This window comes from Haplochromis burtoni, unplaced genomic scaffold, assembly GCF_018398535.1.
Source record: "Haplochromis burtoni strain Fernald_Lab_line unplaced genomic scaffold, NCSU_Asbu1 Contig_12, whole genome shotgun sequence".
Lineage (NCBI taxonomy): Eukaryota > Metazoa > Chordata > Actinopteri > Cichliformes > Cichlidae > Haplochromis > Haplochromis burtoni.
Window position 1 is genome coordinate 807,827 of NW_024582373.1, and position 10,199 is coordinate 818,025.

General features: G+C 40.6%; 1 protein-coding gene across 4 annotated transcripts in view; it reads right to left on the bottom strand.

Annotated features, from left to right (window-relative positions):
• The window catches only part of ncoa3 (nuclear receptor coactivator 3), a 34,444-nt gene that overhangs the window by 24,133 nt on the left and 112 nt on the right, over positions 1-10,199 (bottom strand). For 2 of the 4 annotated variants that reach the window (XM_014341035.2, XM_042214793.1), the window contains exon 1: positions 8,747-10,196. The exons of the other annotated variants lie outside the window; for them this stretch is intronic. The gene's annotated coding sequence lies outside the window, so the exon portion shown is untranslated. Of the gene's footprint in view, positions 1-8,746; positions 10,197-10,199 lie in introns of those variants that run through there. 4 annotated transcript variants of the gene reach the window in all.

A 10,199-nucleotide genomic window follows, 5' to 3' on the forward strand; every position in this document is an offset into this window, starting at 1 on the left:
AAAGAAGCCTTTGTCTTTAAGGTAAAAACGATGTCATAAATGCCAAATTCGATTTTATTGACAAGCGAAGAAATAAAATGTGTGAAAAAAGTCAATTGTCAAACACATTTTGCACATATGACGGATATTGTAAAACCCATTCTAACCATCTGCACTCTTTTCAATAAAGAAATACAAGATGTCCATAGATGAATGTGGTGAGTAAGACTGTAGCTCATAGCAGAGGGAAAACTGTGTTCATAGGATTGCCTATTTCTCTAGAAGAAAAAAAGAAAAAAAAAAACATCCCCCACCCTTTTCCAATGCACACAACACACATGAGAGCTTGGACAGGCTGTGTGTGCATCTCCCCATTTTTTCCCACACAAACTGCAACGTGGAGAAAAACCAGGGAAAATAAATGAAGGTGAAAACAAAGACATGGCAGATTCCACTGTGTGTGTGCGTCACACTTGCATCTCCTGCAACTATCCATCATCAACAGGAACAAAGAATAGAAAGGAAGAGGATAGGACATGCGCCGGCATAGATTCAAGCAACTAACTTGTCACATTGCACAACTGTTAATTCTACGTCCCCAATAACCCCTTCATTTTCAATAGGCTTCATGTGCTGGTGCAAAAACTGAGGTGATAAGCGCAGCATCGTCCAGAGGAGACCACAGACCAAACAGAATGCAGTCAGCTGTGATCACACAAGGCTAATATTATGGAAATGAGTTCATTAATCAATAGCTAAACAGCCTTTTATCTGGGGAGCCAGAACACCAGTGCCTGATCAACCTCGATGCTGCCCAGCCTGATAACACACATATCCACTTGCAACTGATGCAATGAGCGGGCAAATCTCCTGTAGAAGTTAAATCAGTGAGACGATATCTTAACCACTGTAATTATTGTTTGTGATATTTGTAAATTTGGCGATGTCAACAGAAAACACCGAGTTTGATTTGGCAGTTTTGATTTTCGCTTTGCTGTTGAGACAGAGGGTCTTTCTGTTTTTAACGTTTCAACTGTGTCTCTCTCTCAGCTTTCGCTTTTTCCTTTCTCCCTCGTTCTTGCTCGTGTCTTTCCCTCCTCCCTATCTGCTCCCTCCCTGCCCCCTCCTCTTTCCTCCTCTTCTCCCCACCGTCACTGTTGGATTGGTGGAGTAAACACAGGAAGAGAGCGGGCTCTGTTCCACCACGCCAGAGCTGAGCCTGGGCGTTCCTGCAGCGCTCCTGCGCCGGGGTCAAAAGTTTACTGTGGTTTTCATTTCACCTTTCCACAGCCAATCAGAGCACCACACTGCAGTCTCTGAACTCTGACCCCTGCAAAGAATTCCAGTCAAAAGACGGTCTGACGCCAGTTTCCCAACTTTGAACCCTCCTCTATCCTAGTATTCCTCTTACTACTTCTTTCTTTTAAATGGTCAGCTTCATGTGGTGACGGAGCCTAGGTATAAAAAAAAAAAAAATTTTTAAAAAAAAAGGAATTTTACTAACAGGAGTAACAGCAGAAGGAACTATCAATACGTGCCTTGTTTGATCTCCCAGGGTGATGCTGACCTTGGTTAAGAATACATGAGGATTTTACAGCCCGTCAGTAAAGTTTCTTTTAGTTTGCTTTTCACCCAGTGCAAAAAAAAAAAAAAAAATTAAAACAGAAGAGATAGCAGACTTTATCATCATCTCAAGCTATATAACATGCCCTGTTTTATAGTTTTTAATTCATTGTGTTATTTCATGCTTTAGACAAAATAACTGATAAGGACAGCAACGACCAATTGTTTAATGGGAGAGACAAAAAGAAACATGGCTCTCTGCTGGGATTCAGCACAACACCTGGGAGTGTGTTTAGGAGTCAAGTCAAAGCTGCTCAGTCCAAGTGGACAGAGACACACAGCCAGCCATAATCCAACTGTGGGTTTGTTTTTGTCTTGGTGACACTGCACTCTGTCCCATCTGCTGAGTGATTAAGCCTGCACTGCTAATCAAGTCCTTCGCTCTTCAAGGGGGCAAGCAAAGGACAACACAGGCTGACTGAGCGGACACACACCACTATGCATATTTACAGTCTGGTTTATGTTTATTTGAAGTATAAAGCAACAAAAGTTGCATTTGCTGTTTCTGCTGGTAGAAAAATGAAATATTGTTGATTTTTCCTCAAGGCAAAAAAAATGCTTATGAAGTATGAGTACAATGCATCATTTCGGGGGTTTTGTTTTGTTTGTTTTACTTGAAGCAAAGTGTGAAAATAAAGCTGTCTCTTAAAGAAGTCTCCTTTTCCCACAAATTACAAGTCAGCTTAAAGCCCAAATAATTCATTCTGTGCCAATACTAGGACTGTACCTCAGAGTCAATAACTATAATGTTGGGTTTTTAAGACTATTTATATTTGTTTTATTTTTGTTTGTTTTTCTTAGAATATAGTAATGTACGCTACCTCAGCTCCTCCATCTCACTCACAGGTTTGATATCACCACCGTTCAGATCATTCAGATTAACACTTTGCATAGCCCTTTGGTAACTTTTAAAATAAAGAACACAGACATAATATCTACAGACAGTACTGCTTCACGAAAAAAAAAAAAAAAGTCTTTCTTCTCCTGCTGCAAGCACACCTCTCACTCTCTCCCCTCCTACTCAGTTACGTGAGTGAGAGAGCAACGCAGCTTCACTGAATGACAAAGAACAGCAGTACAACAAGTGAAAGGAGGAAAAAAATAAGACATGATGCCGCTTCCAATTACCTCCCTCAGTGTTTATTTTACTTGAACAGTGTGATTGTGTTAGGCCTGAAACACTGAAACAAACCTAGAGATCAGTCAGTGACCTCCTTGCAACCTTCGGCCACTTGGGAAAAACCTGCATTCCCTAAGTATTTGGAGACTGACTGCTGGTTGTTGGTAGGTGAAATCTATCCCAAAGTGGGTGCTGCACCCAAAACCTCCTTGTGATTGCTTTGGTCACTAGCAGATTACTGCAGTTGCCTCTAGTCTGAAAAGAAAAGGTCGACATGTCTGCAAACTAGTCTTGCTAACTAACCACCAAGTGGCAGTGAAACTAGGTGTGACGCAAACCGGAATCAGAAACTTTTAAAACTCTTACTTCAAAGTGAAGGCCTTACTCATTTCTACTGCACATCCTACAGTTATCTGTTGATGTCTTTAGGCCTTGTCTTTAGGGCTGTGTAAATGGGGGCTCAGATTATGTCATTATTAAAATCTAAAACCACTCCCATTTGGATATTAAAAATGAATATCTTGATTATAGATGAAGCTTGTGCCCTGCCACACCAAGTTTGGTTTTGACCTTCACATTGCCTTAAAACCAAAGTCATTAACTGCTTTAAATAATATTGGAATTCTATTTCAAGGGTGGCCACCATGTCCAGAGGATTTGACTAGGACACAATGGTGGAGCTAATTGAACAGGGACCTTTATTTCCATTTTTAATCATACCATAGTCACACATAACCAATTCTCCCAATATGGCAAGAGCAATATATATCTATCTATATAAAACAGGGCAAATAGAAACATAGTAATTACTTGCAAAAGTAAAGCCACTTCTATATAAAATAAAGAATCAAATTTCAGCTCAACTTTTTCGAAGCATTGCTTGATATTTAAACCAAGACTTCACTGCACAGCTTGATGTGATGTGGCAACATCAGGAGGCAAGTGTTAGCTCTGCTATTCTAGGGACAGCAGTAAGCTTCAGAGCAACCTTTTGATTAGTGTTGCCTTAACGACCAGCCACGTAAACAGGACTGACGTCAGTAGGCAGAAAAGAACAGTAATAGTGAAAAGAACACTTTTCTCTTCCCGTGAGGAGAAGAGGGGAGGGAAAAAAAAAAAAAAAAAAGAAAAAAAAAGGGAAAGAGCACATATAAGAAACAAGTGTAGTAAATTATCTGACACATGCCTTGCCAGTGTTGACATGCTGTAGTAAGTCTGGAGCCTTTAACGATGGCGTGGAAGTAAGTCATTCATGACTTTTCTTTGAACTCAGGGCTATAATAAAATAACATTTATTACAGGCCAATGGAAAAATGAAAAAAAAAAAAAGTGTTAAGCTCAGTGCTGTGTGCAAAAAAAAATGCACACACTCATTGCAATCTGTGCTAATTTACTAAATGAAAGAAGATTTTGAATTTCAGATGAACTACAGAGACAGTACCCGTACAGTCCCTGCTTGCATGGTCAGATATCCTCTTACAACTTGGGACTGCAGTGCCATGCATGCCAACAGCTGGTTCCCAGTTCAGACAGACCTAGAAACTAGGGCTGGGCAATATGAACCAAAAACCATCTCTCGGTGTTTTTAGACTCTGTGGTAATAGAAAATCTCTCTCACACATTGTTTTTTTTATTAATACAATCAAAGCAAACTGAATGTTAAATTGGTGTAAGCTGAAGACACATTTTTATTAAAACACACTGAAAAAAGTAAAGTGCAAAAGGAGTGATTGTCAATTTACAGTAAATGTTTAATTTTGATGCTAAAAAAAATGCCAGTTTCACTGGGTAAACTGATTTTACTCAGTTTAGAGATCATTTGGCTTCTTTGAAGTGGGTTTGTCTGAGGTACTTATTCATTGCCAGTGTGTTTTAAGTCAGTGACCAATGGTATACCACCAAGTAGACAGGGGAATTGACACTGAAGGTGAGCAATGTACAAACAGAAACAAAATGTCTTTTAGCCACCTAAAAAAAAATGCTAACCTTAAAATAAAACACATTAAAAAATAGCAAGGAACTCAATTTAATTAGTCAGGATATTGTGGGGGCACCACAATCAGTTGTTTTACATTAAAGAACACACGAGTAGCTGTCTACTAGCACCTTAATTAACATGTTACCGTATGCTTTAGAAGCAATTTCCATGTAAAATGACTGTTCTGTTCACTTATGCCAGAGGACAAATGGACAAATACTGTCTCAAGCCTGTTTTCACACACAAACAGCTTATACTCACTGACTGTGTTGACTACAGACTTTTGCAACCAAGTGCAACACAGCTAGGCTGGTAGCACGAGTGTGTCTCCTCGGGCATTTCTATGATATTTCAATGAGTAGTACAGGGATGTGCATTTGGAGACTAGCACAAAAAATTTGAAACAATGTTTCACATATAAATCTGGAAAAAAAAAATCTCAGCAGTCACTCCGTTTCCTGTCTGAACTCCCTGTATTCCCATTTCAGCAGTGATTTGGGACACATATCATTCAGGATATGACTATAGCGATTGAAGCATGCCTCAAGTGTGAGTATAAATTGTTATGGGGCCGTGTTGACACTACAGTTCAGGCGAGCGATGACTAATGTGACCAAGGCTATGAACTCCTGAAAATGTCAGGAGAATTAGGTGGAGACCTTCTCTAAAGCTGCCCTTTATCATATAGACTGCAGTTAAGGTGTGTGTGGAGAAGGCAGGACACCTGCTAGCTGCCACTGTAAGGTGAAAACACAAGGAGGAAGGAAGGGCCCGGTGCTAGGTGGTTAGCAGCAACTGAACTCTAAATAAGAATGAGAGGATTGTCCAATCAAAGATGCCATCATTTTCTCAGAGAAAGAAAATAAATTTAGTCACCTGTTTTCACCAAATACACCTGGGCAGCCCACTTGAGTAAAGTGTTTGTGTGGGGAAACGCTGACATAACTTGTAGACACTCCCCAGCCCTCCTAGAAACCACAACCCACTGCCACAGAAAGTCAACATAAAACTGTTTCATTTTCGATGTGTACACAAAACAATCTTTAAAAAACCAACAACAACAACAACAACAACAACAACAAAAACAACTATAAAACTAAAAAAACAACAACAAAAAAACAAAAAACAAAACACTAAACTACTAATATTAAAGCCAGTAAAGACAAGCTTTGTGAAAAGTTAGGACAGAGAACCTTGAAAACTCTGCAGAGAACAAAGCCCTTTGTTGTTTTGATAGCAAACCAATTCCACAACACTCAAGCATTTGACCCAAATTGGAGCTATTCCTGAGACTCTCACTAATGACATAAACATAACACATATTTACACAGAATAGATTTCTCAAAAAAAAAGTTACATTGGAGCCTTTATGGGTCTAATGGTCACTATGTGTAGAAGTTGTACCACTTTTTAAAATGATTTTCTCTTTAATAAAAGGGGGGAGGGGTACTGATGGGAAAAGAAAAGTGAGGACTGAATTAAGATGGAGAGTATCCATGCAACAACTGTTGCATGGATAGTTCATTTAAAGTTCATTCAGAAATGACACTCTCCTATTCTCTTCTCTTCTGCAGCCTTTCTTTCTAATTCTTCTTATGCTGAATAAAAGACAGAGAGAGCATCTGGTAGCAGTTATCTCACAAACCAAACTTTTTTTCACCCGTGCCGCTTCTCCCCAGAGCAGTTTTATAAAAGGGGGCCCTAAACAAAACACAAACAACGTCTTGCTAACTTTTTACAATAGTAACAAAACTAGAGCAGGGTCCTACCCTCCCACTGGCTTGTTCAGGTGAACTCTTTTTACGAGCATTCTTGAGCTCGGGGAGCGAAAGTTAAAGGGGGAGTTGAAGTTAAAGAGGAAGGGCAAGGAGGGGAGGGGGACAAAGCTCTTGGCACACCCTTCCCTAATAAACTCTATCCTCCATCCAATCAATGAGGACTAGAGCGAGAGCTGTTCCAAATCCACGCTGGTTATAAACTAGAATTGGGCGCAATGATTGCTTCAGGCTGCCTGTATGGCTTTTAGAAGTGTGCATGGCTCACATATGGCTCAGCTAACCTAACACTTGGGTCTTACCTCAGAGATGAAGAAGAGGACAACGAGGGCATGAATGACATGTGACTTCAAACAGAACGAAAGTGCAAACTGCACCATTTGACTTGGGTCTCAGTGAGGTGGCGATCTGGCCTTCCCTGGTTGATCTGGTTTCGGCAGCTCTCATTTCATACTCTCGCTCTCACTTGTTTGAGCAAAGTAACTAAATATTTCAGCAGTGGAAACATGACTGTCTTGTTTAACAGATTTCTATATTTAGCTCTACAGAGGTAGGCAGAAAAAGCAAACCTACCTGTTGAGTTCTGCCAGTGTGTATGTGCCCTTTTAACAAACAAATCCAGATCACTGTCACTGCATGAGTGACCTTGAGATGTGGGAATTAAACAGGATGTTATGCACAGCTTGAGCTGACCGCAGGAAGCTTCTGAATTCTTAAACTTGGTTGTAAAACAGCCTTGAACGACCAGTCAAAGTGAGGGAAACAAATACTCAAACTTGACTTGAAAACAGACCTGGGTAAAGATAACGTCAAATACAAAAACAGTTGCTAAAAATATAAAGATCCTCCTTTTCTCTAAATGATAAGAACTGGTTACAAGTTACATATGAAGGAACAACCGCTTTCCTTGACTAACCCTGCACTCCCCATACAGCTGTAAGAAGACCAAGGAGTCATATTTCAATTAGGGGAAACAATCAGGCTGTTCTTTCAGCTCTGTGTCATCAAGAGTACTCTCAAAGCTACTGCTCATCCACACAACTATTAATCATAAAATAAACACATACCACATGACCGATTGGCAGTTTCTCGAAACTAAGCTTATTATCTCTGTCTCTCTTAAGGCAGGGAGACTGACGAAACAGTCAAAGAATGCCATCTATTCAGACATTAATGACACAAAAATGCCGCTCAACAAAGACAGATTAGGCAGTCATCAGAGAGTTGCAAGCTCACCACCACTGTATTTAGAAGTCTTAGACAACTCAAATATGGCAGTCCTATGCAAAATGCAGCATTGCATAACGAGGTGAAAGCAGTAAAAATATTTTTAAAATCCTGCACTTTTTGATATTATTTAAAAATTAGGTTTTTAACCATTTCATTCATAAATACGTTTGTTTTGAATGCGCTGTGCTTACCCCGAGAATTGCAGTTTGAACTTGTTGTGGTCAATATATTTCAGGCATCAAGCAGGAAGCAGGCACTCATGTGTTCCCCAATTTACTCATGTCACTAAATAAGTTTGTAGCCATAGCCGCCATAGCCACTCCTCAGAAATTCACATTTTTATTATTTTAGGGACAGGATACAATACTTTGTTTCACAAGTAACCTCTATAAGAATGACCCAAATATCAGCAATGCCTCCAAATGTTATGCTCATTTTAATAGGGTGAGCGTTAGGGTGCTGAATCCATGGGACATGTGACCGATTAGCCTTCTCCCATGCCCATGAGAAAAAGTGATAAGTTAATGAATTATTGAGAGCCCATGCGGGGGCCAACAGACAAAGAGCGAAAGCCATGCAATGCAGTCACTTCTGCACCCCATCTGCAGTCAAAGAATCCCCCCAAAGATTGATTCATTGTTAACACAGCCTGACACCCTGTGTGAGGGAGAAAGAGACTGGTAGATAAAGGGACAGAGAATGGGGGGAAACAGGGGGCTCCGTTTGCCAAGAATATGAGCAGAAGTAGCTCATTGGACAGGTTCCCACAGTGGTCATTCTGCCCACTTAGAAAAATACCACATACATGGACTTGAGTAATGGCATTCTATGAGACAAGTTAGCCCACCTGACAGCTAAAGACTGCTAGTAGAACCATCCTCACTCATTCTTTCCCAGCTACCAACCATCTAATGTCCACATTACTGAGATATCACAGTCTACTTAATCCCATGTGTGAAATCGCTGAAAGTGAGAAAACTCCACAGTAGACAACAACAACAAAAAAGAAAGAAAGAAAAAAATATATATATATATATATACCTGAATGATCCCAGAAACTCTTGCATTGAGATGTAAATGCCTGCAAGTATCGGCAGGGATGGCCCCGGGCAAACAGAGCGACAGCACACCTAGTCCTCAAGCATTTCAGAGAAATGACTAACCTACCCCCTCACTGTTGCCTACACTTGAGCACGCTCTCCAAGAATTTCCTCTTACAACCTAAAAAAAAAAAAAAAAAAAAAAAAAACCCGAGTGCTCGGCATACACCTTGTCAAGCACAAGCACAGGGAGGCGAACCCAAACCGGAACCCTGCGAGTGTTTATCATCCTCTGCACTGAAACACATCCATCTGCCTCCACAACCAGTCCGTCTGTCTCTCACGCTCACGTATGCACCTACATGTGATTTACCAGCAGTGAACGCCAACATTTAATCACGTAGAGAGATAGTCCCAGTTATACCAACCACTACAATCACGCGAGCGCTATTTCGCTACAGTCATGCAAATAAATACCACATGCTGGGGATTGTTCAGAGCAGCCACGCTGAGCCAGTCAGTTCAAGTTGGGTTGCGAGCAGCATAGTGTAGGCTACTGGAAAATACTGCGTGGTTGCCCACGACCCTGCAGCTGGCAAACTTTACTAATGTAACAACCACTTAGAGAAAACCCGTCCCATTTTAAAATGAAAAAACATTTTGTCATTTTTCCTACACTTTTTTTTAATGGGTGTTACTTAGATGCTCCAAGTCTCTGTGTCAAAGTATAAGGAGGGAGCTCTGTTTAACAAAACCCAAGAAGATACACTGTAATTAAGAGTGCTAATCTCCACCACATTCACCGTGGAAGCTAGTCACTAGTCCAGAAGGTCATTCAATATTGTTATTTAGATTTCCCCACTAATGAAAACTTCCGCGGTGTACCGTCACACATTAGCTGTGAACACAGACGACTCCAGCAGCATATGAACCGAAACTGTAAAGCAAGGCGGGCTGTCAGGTAGAAAATATAGTCTCCAAAGCAATTCAGCTGTGTGTGTTGACAATGAACACATGCTAACGGCGGCACAAACTTCACGTAAACGTTTCCAAACACAAAAGAGTTCACTCGTGAGCAGAGCTGAGTGTTAACAGCTAGGGTATTGCACCCCAGCGAATCAGAGCCTTGGTCTCGTAAACTTTGTAGCTAGTGGATAAAGGAAACGCCAAAAAATACAAAAACCAACAAGAATGGATAGTTATCAAGCCAAGCTCGAGGTTCATTGTGATACCACTTATAGGTTAGGAGCTAATAATATTACAGCAAATATCCCATAATAAACAGACACTGGTAAGGTGGTTCGTTTTATCACGGTAGCGTAAAAAAGCACAGCCTGCTCGGAAAGCGAAGCTACACCAACTGCCTCTGTAACGGCCGTGTGCTTTCAAACAAACACCAGAGCCAGTGTTCAAAACTTGCGTATAACTGAATCATAAACCAACTGCAGAAAACT